We start from the raw sequence: 14,580 nt of genomic DNA, 5'->3' as shown, positions 1-14,580 counted from the left end.
AATAATAATAATAATAATAATAATAATAATTTGAAAATATTCACGTACAAAGGCAGCTTGGAAGCAGGAGCCTATGTTTCTGCAAGAATTTATTTTGCAGAGGCGGACTTTTCTTTCCAGTAATGTAGTCATATAGTTATAAACAGAGCCAAACACCTTCCAAGCCATCTCAATCCACAGTTCCCTTCAGTAGTCTATGTGCCTTATGAGAATGCTAGTGCTGTTGCTTCTTGCAACATCAAATGGGGAGAAAAAAGAGCAAAACCCAAGTAGAAAGGGAAAAACCATGATTTTATGTTTACAATGCTCCCAGTTTGGGCAACTTCAGCAGTGAGTGACTTCAAGTTTGAAAGGCTCTCCAGAATTATTGAACTAAGATTAACTCAGTGTGCTGTCAATTCAGAATTCTGTAGTAAAAAGCAGGACCCTCATTCAGCATAATAGAAGATCTCCCCAATAGAACAAGGTTTTATTGCTTTTTGAAACAAAGAAAAATACCTACCTTACCTCTGTGGGGGACGTGGTGGCGCAGCGGCTTAATGATGCTGAAAGTTGCCGGCCAGAAATGGCTGATGCTTCAGCGGTTTGAGTTCAGCCTTCGCGTTAAACAGGGTAAGCTCCTGTTTCCTCCCCAGTTCCTGTCAACCCAACAGGTCGAAAACTCACGTGAGTAGATAAATGGGTACTCTCACTCCGGTGGGAGGAAAAATGCTGGCGGCACCTTGCAAAAAGGAGTTGGGAGCAGTTGCCGGTAAGCGCAAAAAACCGCACGCGCCTGAAAAGGGCGCGAAGCAACGGAAACCCTGCCTCCTGCGCTCGCCAGCTGGGCTCTGCTCTAGGAAGGAGGCTCTGGCAAACCACTTCTGAAAAACAATTGCCTTGAAAACTGCAAGGACTCATCCAAGCAGTCACTGCAGGGTCAGCAATGACTGAGCGCAGACAAAAACAAAACAAAACAAAAAAAACCTTACCTCTGTAAATCCTGAGTCTAGCCTAGATTACTACTTTCCTTGTACTTTCTAGTTTAACCTAGTCACGTTCCCTTCCTACTGCACCTTGGAAAAGTTCTTGTCATCTTTTTAAATGAACTTTTTAATCACATTATTTGAACTTAACTTCAGCATTAGCTTCAACATTACTCTGCAGCTAGAGGAATTAAGAGTATGCATAGGATGGTATACAAAACTCTTTAATGCTCGCTATTAGGCCTGTCAACAACAAAGAAAAGATAAAATATTGTACTGTAGACTGCAACAGTGATGTTAGAAAAACTCTGGTCAGGGTTTATTTGTGTATTTTCAGGGTGTCCTTAGGGGGATTCCAAAAAGTCAAGATGGCAGGTGTGTCCATGTGATAGTAGCCCCACCCATTTTTCTTTGTGTGTTACACAGAAAAAGGAGCAAGACTTCAGTTGTGGGGTTGTGCACTCCATCTTGACTTTTTTGAATCCCTCCTGCTGGTGCTTTGGTGCACTTGAATGTTTCCCAGCAGAGTTTATGCTCAGAAAGGGAATCTATTTTTAGGGTTGTACTATTAAATCATCTCTGACTAATATAGGCTTTTCTTGGTCTTGGCAGACATATTGTTATTCTTTGTATACATGTGGAGTTATTCTCCAGAAGGCTTCAAATATCTTATTTGATTTTCACTTAATTCATGTTTCTGTGCTATTATAAGCTAAATTAGATTGATAGTAATGAGAGGAACAGATGGCTCCTCTAACCAGATGCCAAACCATTAAGATTTGCCTATACCTGATGATTCAGGATTTTATGATGAACTTTGCTAGCTAGGCTTGTAAAGCTTTCTTCTACCAGATGTACAGAGTATTGTGAATACTGTGAGGGGAAAATTATTAATTAGTTATTATATGTTTTAATGAAGGTTTGAATGCATTCAGTAAGGCCAAGATAACCGATATGTAACCTGCGGGGGCATTTACAAGAAAGAAGAAGAACTTACAAAATGAAGGAAGTTACAAATATGTTGTTGAGATCAAAGGTGCCAAGAACAGGGCACAGACGACACGTGTCGACATCAGTTCAGGGAATGATCTGATCGTCATAATGTGGTCTGTGGTTTAACGGAATAAAAAGGATGGCATCTAGGTAAATGGTACCTCTTGAACGAGCTGTCAGTTTGACGGCTCGGACAAGCAGGTCGGCATTGCAATGTGTAAGTACCTTGTATGTTGTAATTGCATTTATTTCTATGCTGCATTTTATTTTCAATAAAGTTTAAGTAGAACTTAGAACTTTGAAGTGACTTGTTTTATGGTGTGTCTGCCTCCCATGTTTAACGTGTTTTTTTCCCTGACAATACCCTCCAGAACTGACAAAGGCCTGTCTAAAATGAAGCTAGCATGACAGAACTCTTGTCAGCCTTCTACAATTATGGAATATAAACCAGTATTAGGCTAAGGAAATGTACATTTAAAGAGAGCCCAGTTCCTTCTAAGGTAATCTGTAGAAGATGATGGGTTCATCACTACATGACTTATTTACACACAGAGATACACACATACACTCTGTCCTCTTCCTTTATTTTTCCCAATATAGTAAGGAAGAGACAATTTGATACTACAACCTAAAATAATACAGAATATGTGAGCCTTATAAATTTCTACTGGTAGGAATTGCCATGAGGTGGGTGTAACCATTTAATAGCATATCTTTTATGCCTATTTACCTACTTTATGAGACTGAGAATCTGTAATAATGCCAAAATAGACAATTGAACATGAAGAGAACCAAAGGGAAGAAGGTGGTCATTATGGAACCAAGTTCCAAGACTTTAAAGACAATTCCATTAAAACAGAAGTTTGACTATGTGCCATCAAGTTGGTGTCAACTCACATAGAAAGGTTTTCTCCAGGGGGATGTGCCCCAACCTGGTCCTTCAGGTCTTCCAACAGTGCACTCAGCACTGCTATAATTGAGTCCATTCATTCTTTTGCTGATCTTTCATTCTTTCGTTCCATTTTCCCCAACATTATAGACTTTGACAAAAAACTAGATCATTGAATAATGTGTCCAAAGAATGATAATTTGAGTCTGATCATTTGTACCTCGAATGAGAACTCTGGGTTGATTTGTTCAACGAACCATTTATTTGTTTTCTTGTCTATTCATGGTATTCTCAGGAGTCTTCTACAACACCAAAGTTCAAAAGCATCAATGTTCTTTCTATCCTGCTTCTTCAAAGTCCAACTTTTGCTTCCATACAGTGTCACAGGGAACACCATTGCCCACATCTTAGTCCCAGTTTTTCACTGTGCTCCTTGTCTTTCATTACTAGAACTTGCAGATCATTTGCATTTTCAGCCATCAGAGTAGTGTAATCAGCATAGTGCAGGTAATTGATGATTCTTGAGTTTTAAAACCACACTCATATTCTTCCAGTCCAGCTTCCCTCAATTTATATTCAGGATATAAGTTGAATAAATAAGGGAAGAGTATATTGTCTCCCTCCTTTGCTAACCTGGAGCCAGTCTGTTTCACCATGCTCTGTTCATATTGTAGCTTCCTGTCCTGTGTATATGTTTCTCATCAGGATAATGAGATGTTCTGGGATTCCTATTTTTCTAAGTACATCCCACAGCTTGACATGGAGAACATAATCAAAAGCCTTTCTAAGCTTTTATGCTTTTTTTTTTTTTGTATTGGTACATAGATTTACCACTTCCAATCTGTTCTCCAGATATGTTGGCATAGCTTGGTATTCTGTCAATTGCTGTAGTCCTACTAATGACCAGAGTGCTAATTTAACTTCATCTTCCAGTACTAGAAGTTCTTATAAGTAGGGAATATCTTCTAAGGTATATTCCTTTCATTTTTGTTTAATCTTCTTTGAATCAGTTATTACCTATCCGTTGACATCCTTTAGCATACCACTTTGCGGTTGGAACCTCCTTATAAGTTCAGAGATCTTTTGGAAGGCTTCCTTTGTTTTTCCATGTCTGTTTCCTTCTTTGATGTCTTTACGGACATTGTGTAATACTGTTTCTTGTCTTTGAAACTCTTTGTTAAGTTCCAACATCCAGTTTGCTTTCTTCAGTTTCTTGATCTTTGGAAGTCTTTTTTCACATTCATCTTTAACAACTTCTTTGATTTCATTCCACAGTTCCTCTGGTTCTTGATCAATGAAATTCAGGAAGTCAAAGTGATTCCTAATGTTCTTCTTCAAAATGGTGGGTATCTGCTCAAGATCATATAATGGAAAGTTGTTGATGTTTTTCTTTGATAAGTTGTTCTCTTGCTTCATTTTGGTTTCCTAGGCCATACAGTCCAATTACATTTTCTTCTCACATCTTTGGGTCTGTACTTCAGAACAGGCAATTATTTTCTCCCCAAATAAATCTGTGAGTATGGGATGGTTATCCTAAATTTCCTAGTGAGAATAGAAGACATTTTTGAAATCAAAGGAATGAATAAGAGGCAAATGTTTGCAGATGTCCACTGCAATAGTGGATGCCTTTAAAAATGTGCATAAAGATGAGTTTTTTCTTGGGAGGAGCTGTTTCTGGATTTAAGAATTTTGTAATATCTAAGCAACTTCTCTCTTTTCTGTCCAGTAACTTTTTCTCCTCACCCTATTTCCATCCAGTGTTGCTCTTGGCTTTCTCTTTTCTTCCCTTCCCATCCCCAGTGGAGCTGACCTTTCCCTCTTTCCTTATCTCTGTTATGTTTTTTTTTCTCCCTTGTTTTTGCTTTTTCTTCTTGAAGGAGAGAGGAAACACACGTTTATTGTTTCTTTTGTTTGCATACTTGTACAATACACTTCTTTTAATTAAAGGTCTTTGTGTATGATAAATAATGGTTGCTGTATGCAGATGGGGATCAATTAATACAAAGTGTAATATCCATTTTCCAAGAACTGCTTACAGATATAGCCTGTTTATGTGAAAAGTTTTGGCAGCATTTTTCCAGGCCATGCAAATTTGTCATTTGATAGCAAGGATCTGGGAGGCTTGCCTTCAGTCAACTGGAGGGGCCAGAAAATCCAATACAAAGTGGCTTGGAAATAACTTGATATAATTCCTAGTTTGTTTGGTATGGGATGGTTTGACTTTATTGTGAGTCACCAGTGTCATCATTCAGGAGTGATTAGGTAAAATATCCTCAGAGACTAAAAATCCTTTTCAAGATTAATAGGGTAATATATATGCCATCCATGTGGCTTTCTTATCACTTTTTGAAATACAGCACCTAGAATTTTAATACTAGGATTTTGTCACATTTCTGTTTTTAATTACAATGCTTTTCTTTATGTTGTTGGACTCTGAAGACTTTACTTTAGCAAGGTTCTCTATAGAAAAGGTATAATATTTAATCTAATACAATTGTGATCTGTATGAAAGTACTTCTGTTGAAGATACTCCACTCCACTCCATTCCATTCCCACCTCACTTATCTTTCATTGTCAGGAAAGAAAACCTGTTTTAGGTTTTCTCTGTTCTTCCTCACTCCTTTTTTAATTTTACAGTTCTGCACACTTCGGGATTTACCTGAGCATGGTGGAGTGAGATGGTACCTAGGAATCAATACTCAAAAGATTGAATTTTCTATTAACATATATAATGATTCAGTGGTATTGTTATTAGTAATAGAGAGATTTGTACTGAATAAATATTCACCCTGTAATCAAAATTAATGATGTCAGGGGGAGAAGGCAAAGAAGTTTTCTAAAAAAGTTAAATTCAAGGAGTGTTAATTTTGTCTTCATATTGTTCATTGCCATCGTTTCTTCACATTAACTGATGTTTCAGTATTCTTTAAAAAAATCTAATTCCTATATTTACTTTCTGGAGTAGTTACATAATGTAGTTAGATAGGCAGGAATTGCATAGTGATTCAAATGATTCTGCATTACTACTTGACTAATTAGAATGGGCTACATAAAATGATGACATAGAGGGCCAACAGAGACCGCTAAGGGAGAGGGCAGTGTTTCTTGGTTCTGTCATATATGGTTATAATCAATGTGGAATTATATATGGGATTGGGTTGTGTTACATCACTGCATGGGTAGTCAGATCTAACTATGTAGATCTTCAAATAAAATCAATTTAGAGTGCTTTATTAATAGGCAAGCATTTTATAAAGTGTTCATTACCATAAAAGGCTTGTGAGAAGTGCTATGGACCCATAGAAGATAAATACAGCTGTTTAATTGATTTTATCCCTCAGAATAAAGCAGGACAATCAATTCTGCTCTGTAGAATTATTTAAGGACAATATTGGGCAAGCCAAATATTAGACAAGTATCATATATGAGATAACACTATTTTATTGTTGCAGGATAGATAGAAAACTGGTTAATATGCAAGAATATTTACTGTAAATTCTATCTATCATCTATCTATCCATCCATCCCTTTCCCAGAAACAATAACAAAACTTATGCATACAAAGGCTTCATATATATATATATATATATATATATATATAAAATTTTATACAATAGTTTAACCATATCTGTATTAGATTTATCAATATGTATTCTATGTCCATATGCAGCTCATTCATAAATCCTAAGTAACATCAAGCATCCTGTTTCAAACTGCACACACAGACTTGCCACTTGATTTGTAAAGGGTTTATTGGCAAGTAGCAAGCAGTCTAATACAAAGGCAGGCAGAGCAACTTGTACAAACACAGGCATACCCAGGAAGGATGCAGGAGGTTCATTCCAGAGTCAGTTGGAATACAGGTTCAGAAAGCAAATATATTCCATGACAGTCTAAGAGTCAAATCCAAGGAGGTTAGTCAGCCAGTTCACATGAATGAGCTAAGAATCAGGAAGTAGAGTAGGAAGTAAAGACCGAGGAATGCAGATCCAAAGTTGCTGAGTTTTTCCCAATGAAAGGCTGTTTGATAGTGGCTGCTCTTTAATAGGCCAGATGCAGGTGTGGCTCCCATTATAGGCATTGGCCCACTGTCTTCTTGAGTTGCCAAGTAGAGTGCCTCAGCTCTGCTCTTCAGAGCTGCTGATGCTCTGCCAGGATTTGGCCCCTCATCACTGATTCCTGTTGATGTTCTTCTGAGTCAGCCTCAGATGGCTGATTGTCTGCCAACTCTTGAGGCTGGCAGTTTGATGGATCCATTTGATGGATCCAGCCCTTCAGGCTCAGTCTCTGACTGTCATGGCCCAGGACTCAGACTCTGACTCTGAAGAAGCTGCTCCAGCTGAACCTGTGGAATGTCAGCCTCGGGAGACACCAAGTCAGGATGGTGTCAAACACAGACACCATCAAAACAGCTGGAGCAGTCAGATGATGAAGCATGACCCACAAGCCCTTGGACTTGGTGAAGAGAGCAGAGAGCAGAGCAAAGATGCTCAATGAGGCTCCTTGCCAAGTGAGGGAATAACTATCTTAATAGAAAATAGCTATCTACAATCTGATTTATGAGGCAGCCCTGAGCCATGTTTCTCCATTGGAAAAAACTGTCTGCTCTCCTGCTCTGTCATTCCTGTGAATTCCGCTTATGTAAAAACCCAGAAACTCTGACCTTTGGACTGGCTGACAAACCTGACTTGACTCTCTGAACTTTGGATTGGATTTTTGCTTCTCTTCTGTGCATTCATGGTGAAAGTGAAATTTTCTTTCCCAGAGACTCTGGATTTACATTCTTTTCTTTGACTACTGTTGTCTATTCAGTCTTGAGTAAATTGCTACTCTCACCTAGCACTTGTGTGTGTGTGAGTTTGAAACCTGAAACAGGACACTGACTCTGAGGAATCTAAACCCATAACATCAAGCCTCCAATCTACTGACCATATATATATCTCTTGGCAATAAGAAGAGCATGGAGAATCCATTTCTGTTGCCTAACTGATGTATACAGTAGTTCAAAAGAATGTCTGAAAACCTATCTCAAAGTCAAGCTAATAATTGTAATTTCTTCTTCCCAATATTAGGACATCACCAAGATCCTTTTAATGAGGCATTATTCTTATTGTGTTTCCAACAATACAATGATTTATTCATTTCCTTTCTATACAAATGCAAATAATCCAAAATATTGGTTTTTTTTTTTTTTAGTAACTCATAGTTGAAGATCTATTGAAATGTTTTGATACAGATACTAAGACAGTTTCCCATTGTTCAGACAAAATCAGGATCTCCAATTCATTGTTCTGTTCCATTAAAATTTGCATTAAAATTGGTTGATCAATAAAAAGTATTTCTAATGACTAATTGTGGGCTTTTTTGTCTCATAAAATTTAGTGATCATTTCTAATAATTACATGTCTCTGAAGCTGAAAATGCCACTGGTCCAAATCAAGATGTCAGTAGATGTTATTAATACAGCTACTGAATAGCAATAGACAAATTGTATTTATCCTTTAACATAGGAAACGATAGAAACTCATCTGTTTCATCCAATAACTGTTCTAATACAATATTTATGTTCTTGTTCAGTTACAGCGTAGGTCTACTATTTAAGGCATTGCCAAATGCAATATGGTTTTTTAGGGGAATCCAATGTGGCTTTTCTTTGTGTTTGAGGGGGAAGAGATGTAGAGCCCTTTAGTCATTCAGCTATCTTCAGATGACACTCTCTTCTTGGTGAGTGAAGAAGAGATAACTTCCAAGTGATGTTATCTCCAAGTGCTTTTACATTTGGAACGAAGTCCTGTTCTGCATTTTTCGGTTCTGGCTTGAGAAGATACCATATTCTGCTTTTGTTGGTTGTTCTGATTCCCAAAGGCAAGATATTATCTATGCTTTATGTTTTATAGTAATCTTATTCTCCCAACATTCTGAGACAATTTTTTTGTTTACATTTTCCTGTACAGTTGTGATATCTTGCCTATTCCATAGGATATTACCTGCCACAAGGAGTCATACTTTATCCTTGTAGGCACTCTTTTTCATGACTTGGCCCCTTTGCTTTTCCATGAGCAGGTCAGCACATTTTCAAATATACTTTGTCTCAACAGACTTTATATGGCTGTTGATATTCTCAACCAGGGTATTTCAAACTGGGTTCCCTTGAATTAACTCTGTGAGACTAAGGGAGGGGGGACCCTCAAATGCACTCAGCCACCTGTTCCTGCCTTTACACTGCTCTTCCCCTTTCACTTGCTGTATGTCACTAGTATTTTTAGGCTCTTCACACAGGAGGCAGCTATCTGCTTTTGCCTTGCCACATGCCTACACCCAAAGTGACAAACATTTCTAACTCTGCAAGAATGATAATGGTGAGTCCCTCCCTCCCTCTTTGCTTTCCACATTGCAGATGCTATTTGCGTATATGGATAAGCATGTCCCAATGACTTCTGGTGAAGCCATGGTAAGCTAGGTGTTCCTGTCTGAATGGGATAGCATTTAAGGTGGAGATTGCAGCTGGATGCTGGATCATGGCCGGGGAAATCTCTCTGGAGAAAGGAGAGATCATGAGATTGCCATGCACACTCTGGGCAGTGCTCCTCGTGAGTAGACTGCAGGAACTGAGGTTTTTGCGATGTGGCTGGGAGGCAAGAGATTCCTTCTGAGTTCACAGTTATAACTCAGCCTTTATGGACAAAAAGTTTGACCAAGCCTTAACCACTTTTTTTTTAACTGCTTTTGAAATATTAAGACCCTTCGGAATGGCAAGTTTTTATTGCATTCACTGGATGAGTTTCCTTCTCCTTCACAAAAGAAGCTTTAGATACAAGTTTAAGTATTAAAAAAAAGTATTATTTTTTGAATAAACAGCAAAAGGTTGTTTAGAGTGTTGATTTTGGAAAGTTAAAAACAGACTAAGGGTCCAGATTGATTTGAAATAAGAATCTGAAATTAATTATAAGAATCCTTCCCATGGGAAACTGGTTGTTTTGGGGTTTTGGGAAGAAAAAACATCATAAGATGAGATTTTGTATTTCGGACACTAGAGGGAACCAGAAGAAACTAAAGATTATAATTAAAGAAGAATACTCAATTTTGACATGATAGTACAGAATGGAGCAAGACACTTTAATGGTGGATATTTTTATGGTGATTTGTGAACTATGGACTCATAAATTAAATTTAAAAATGTCTAACATCACAGGTGGACGGTGTGCAAATATTGTTATAGAAGAGGAACAAGTTATACCAGATAAGACTGAAATTGATTTGAATGTGGATTTAAGTATGACAAGTTACAAGAATGATATGGATAAAGATGATATACTGGATATACAAATGAAACCAGTTGATGTCTTGATATTTGAGAAGGACATACAACTATCAAATCAGAAGAGAGACTTGGATAACTTTCTTTTACTGGATTTACAAAAGAGATCTGTTAAAATTCTGAAGAATTGTCTGAAAGGAGACAAAGAGAAGATGAAAAGAAATCAAGTTTGAGGACATTATTTGAAGGGATTAAAAGCCAAGATTGTTAAAAGCACACAGAAGGAATATAGAGTTGGCTTATTTGGTCAAAGTTAAAATAGATATGTAGTTATCTCTGGTAGCCCTTAATGGACTTTTGCTGAGTAGGAATGAATTACGAGGCTTTAAGATTTTGTTTATAGTTAAGAGATGAGTTATGGGAAGAAGAGAGCATTTGTTGTATTTTAAGAGATGGTGATAAGTTACCAAAATTGTTTATACTTGTTGTGATAAAGCGGGAAGTTACTTCTTTATATATTCCTTTTTCCTTTTCCTTCTATTTTTTTCTTTTCTGCACTTTCTATTTTTCTTTTTCATTTTTATATTTTTTGTAGTTTGTATTAGTTTGTATTTTTTCTAATTGTAATCTTTAATTTTTTTTTTTAAAGGACGTGCATGTCCCCAGGAGGTCTGCCTAATAATGAAGGAGGCATCCTGTGCACACTTACCTAGGAATGAGCCCCTTGAGATATGTGGGAATTAATAAATTTAGGATTGCAATGTCAGTTGCAGTACACATATGCCTGAAATCCCATTGGAATGGGACTCCTATGGAATACATGAGAATCATGATTGCAAAGGCAGGCAGAAGGAAGATGAGTGGCTTCATACTAAGTAAGCCATACTAAGTGGCTTCAGCTAGACAACGGAAAAAATCAATGCCATTGATACCCATCCCAGATGTACACCTCCTCAGTATGTGCACATTATTTTTATTTTGTTTTTTGGTTAGGCCTAATCAATATTTTCCAGATATGGATCATTGAGTATAAACTGATACAATGCAGATGGTACAGAAAAAGAAAAAAAGCTAAACAAATTTCAGTGCTGCTGGTACTTCTACTGCCCAAATTTTGAGAAATTAAGCTCAAACACAAGTAAGAAATGGAAATACGATCAGAGCTTTATCACCTGGGGTTTTACATGGACTGGTGGGAAATATGAACCAAATGGACTGTGTATTGAACATGAATAAATATTGGGTAACAATAATATTAATCCTGTAATATTATGAGGGCATACAGAAACGAAACATCTTCATTTAAAAGGCAAAGTCCTGAATATTTCAGTAAAAATAAAAAAGTGCAAAACTCCATGAGAAGAAGATGGCATTTTGTATGTTACTGTGTAACAACAAGAAAAATGCTGAAGCTTTGGCTTTTTTTTTTTTTGATGAAAACATTAACCTCCCAAATAATTATGAAATTCAAGTCTTAGTTTTTGTACATTGGAAATGTTTGTTTTGCATTTAAAATAAAGAGTTTGCTTTTTGATTACCAATTTTCTATCACTATTCCTTTACCTCTTCAATGGGGTTCCAGGATTTTTTTTCACAGGTTCCATGGCCTGAAAAAGTTTGAAAACCCCAGTCTTAGAGCAGTATTTTCTCAATCCTTGTCTGCTATCTCTGCCTTTATGTGCCTTCAGCCTTTTTCCAGTTTCACTCTGGCCTTGCTTCATCTGAATTCAAACATTTTACCGATTCTTCCATTCAGACATTAAAATAGCTACTCATAATTTAGTGCCTATAATAAAAGGATGTAGGATTAATAAATTAATCCAGATTTGCAACAGAAGGAATCTGAAGTGAGAGGAAGAAAGGAGAGTAATTCAGCTGGATTCTCCTTTCCCCTGAATCCCAGGGCACTGCTCCGTGAGAAGGATCATAACATTTTGTTTGCTTTTACATAATATTTGTTGTATTTTGGTTTACAAATATTTATTAGCTCTTAAGCCACTTTGGTTGGGAAATTATTCTGAAAAGCAGGATATTAAATAATTGCATGAATTAATTGATTGAAAACTGCTAAAATTAAGTTTTTGATGTTGCCAAAATTGTTAACAAAAAAAGGTAATATTTTAACTCAGCCTTGATAATAGATCAGTAAAACATCTGCAGTAACATAGTTTAGTTTATTAAAATATATATTCATAGACCAAACATACAGAGGTGGAAAACATATATTACACAGTATCAAATAAAAGCTTATTCGTGCCTGCACAAGAGATCATTGGGGAAGAAATCAGGTCCAAAAACTTATAATTGTCATAGCGATTGTACAAAATTTGGCAACAATTCTAGAACTTTCCACTCCTAGTTGCTTACTAGGTAGCACATGGGAACAATCCGAAGAGTTTATAATTAGAGGGGAGATTATGTCTGCCCTCCAAAAGTGGCATATAGGACATTTCAGAAGCACATGTGCTACTTCCTTAATTTCAATGTCTGAGCAACTATATGAACTCTTTTCAGAAGGAATACCATTGCATCTCCTCAATACCACTGAGGGGAGAGCATCCAGATGTGCCAATATGAAAGCCCTCCTGTGAGATGGGACTTAGTGTACAGATATTTGGGAATTGTAAAAAGAGTGTGTGAGCTTATTGTACAAAGATAAGAAGTGTTGGTTCTTTTTGTAAATCAAGATCTAAAATTCTCTGCTTGAGCTCCCTCAGGTTTCATGCAAGCCTAGCATGAATACAAACTGGGGGATAAATTTACAATAAGCCATTGTGAGGGAGTGAAGTTGGGAAAAATAGCTGCAGCCAGGCAGAAATGTTTCTTACCCCATTTCCCTCATACATTCATTCATTAATTCACAACTTTACTCACAAGCATCTAAGCCTGTGTTCCAGCTGCCTGTGATAACTGAGCCACACCCTGGCATTTTCAAGGATGTGCCAATGTCCAGAGGCAGCCTCACCCCACCCAGGCTCTTAACGTACAAAAATGAATGCTAACACAGAGTGGGAAAGTTTGTGTAGGAGGAAAGGTGATAAGCAAATGGCATACAGATGGGGAAGCGGAGGCGACGTCTGGAGATTGGCCCAATCATTCAACTACCAGGACCACATGTTATGGTGAGCAGCGTATCCTGGTGGGAGTCCTGCCTGGAGCTTGGAGCTTTGCCAGGAGCTCAGTAGCAACTAGAAAAAGAACAACCACACTGAGGCAGCACCTCATCCCAACTTGTGCAAGAACATTTGGAAAAAGGCAAAGGTTGTATGCTACTTTATAGACTTTGAGACTTTTGAATGAACTAAATATTAAAGGACTGAGTATTAAAGATGTATTTACATGGCAACATCACCTTGCAAGTCCTAGATGGGTGGAGAGCAGTAGTCTGTTTGTTGGGGAAGGTGTGTGTTGTAATAAAGCATTTTGTACAGATTTGTTATGCTGTGGTGTGTCCAGTCCTTGGAAAGCAAACAACCCTCACAGCCATCCATTATTTGTTTCTTCCAAGAAGACTGGTATCTGCATCTGAACTAGTTGGGCTAGAGAGTCATCTCCCAAATTTGTTGAAGCCAGTACTTCAACCGGCAGAGTTATAATCAAGCCTCAACTGACATACGGCCAAATTTTAGCCAGAGAAGTACACTAAGTGGAGTACAGCTCTCTGAAATTTAGGTTGTACAGCAGGGGGCACACATGGGTTAGTGCTTGTAAGTGCAACATTGCACACCATACAGCAAAACACTTAGCACTTTGGCTTTAACTGCTGCGGGCAAGTAATTGTTACCCTTACAGGTTGCAGTACCTAAGTTGTCACTGTACTCTTGCCTTGGATTTGATAGGCTAATTGGGTTTTTTTCTAGTTCCCGATTTCTGTTGATTTGACATTTTCTCTTCAGTATTTTAAATGCCACTGAAAAGTTTTACTGCTAGTTCAGGCAGATGGCACTGCTTTAAACTTCTGTGCCCCCTGCTTAAAATACTGTTTATTGTGAATGCGTTTTTATTATTATGGTGATATCATTTTTTTTATCAGATTGTGATTTATGAAACCTATATAAAATGCATTGATTAATCCTAGAAGTGCTGTAAGATTTATTGCTGGCTTTATTGTTACTTTTAGTTTTGTATTTTGTGGTACTTTGGCTTGTAGATAGGCAAATAAATATGAATCAATGTATCAGATGATGATATAAAAATATTCTGAATGTAAAAAAAAGGAAGCAGGTCAAATTCTTTTCACTCCTGTAGCCTTTTATGTACTTTTGTTTGCTCACCAGCATCCTCTGGGTGACCATACATGGACAGAAACATCTGTTTTCACCAAGCCACACACATTTGCAGTTTATGCACTTTCTTTTAAACTATTCATCTATTACCACGTTATCTTCTTCACTCGCACAAGTGAAGAATTCTGGGAAGAGCAGTTTTAAGTCATCTGGAGGCCAGAGGCAACAGCTTCAGGGCCTTTCCATCAT

The 14,580-nt window shown here is 37.4% G+C and overlaps 1 protein-coding gene across 1 annotated transcript in view; it reads left to right on the top strand.

Annotated features, from left to right (window-relative positions):
• DSCAM (DS cell adhesion molecule) overlaps nucleotides 1-14,580 on the top strand; it is a 355,545-nt gene that overhangs the window by 157,194 nt on the left and 183,771 nt on the right. The gene's annotated exons all lie outside the window — the stretch shown is intronic.

Source organism: Python bivittatus, unplaced genomic scaffold, assembly GCF_059951505.1.
Source record: "Python bivittatus isolate LINGU-HERP-01145 unplaced genomic scaffold, Pbiv_v1 ctg000350_np1212, whole genome shotgun sequence".
Classification (NCBI taxonomy): domain Eukaryota; kingdom Metazoa; phylum Chordata; class Lepidosauria; order Squamata; family Pythonidae; genus Python; species Python bivittatus.
The sequence above is the reverse complement of the archived record's forward strand: the minus strand, read 5'-3'. Positions and strand labels throughout refer to the sequence as shown.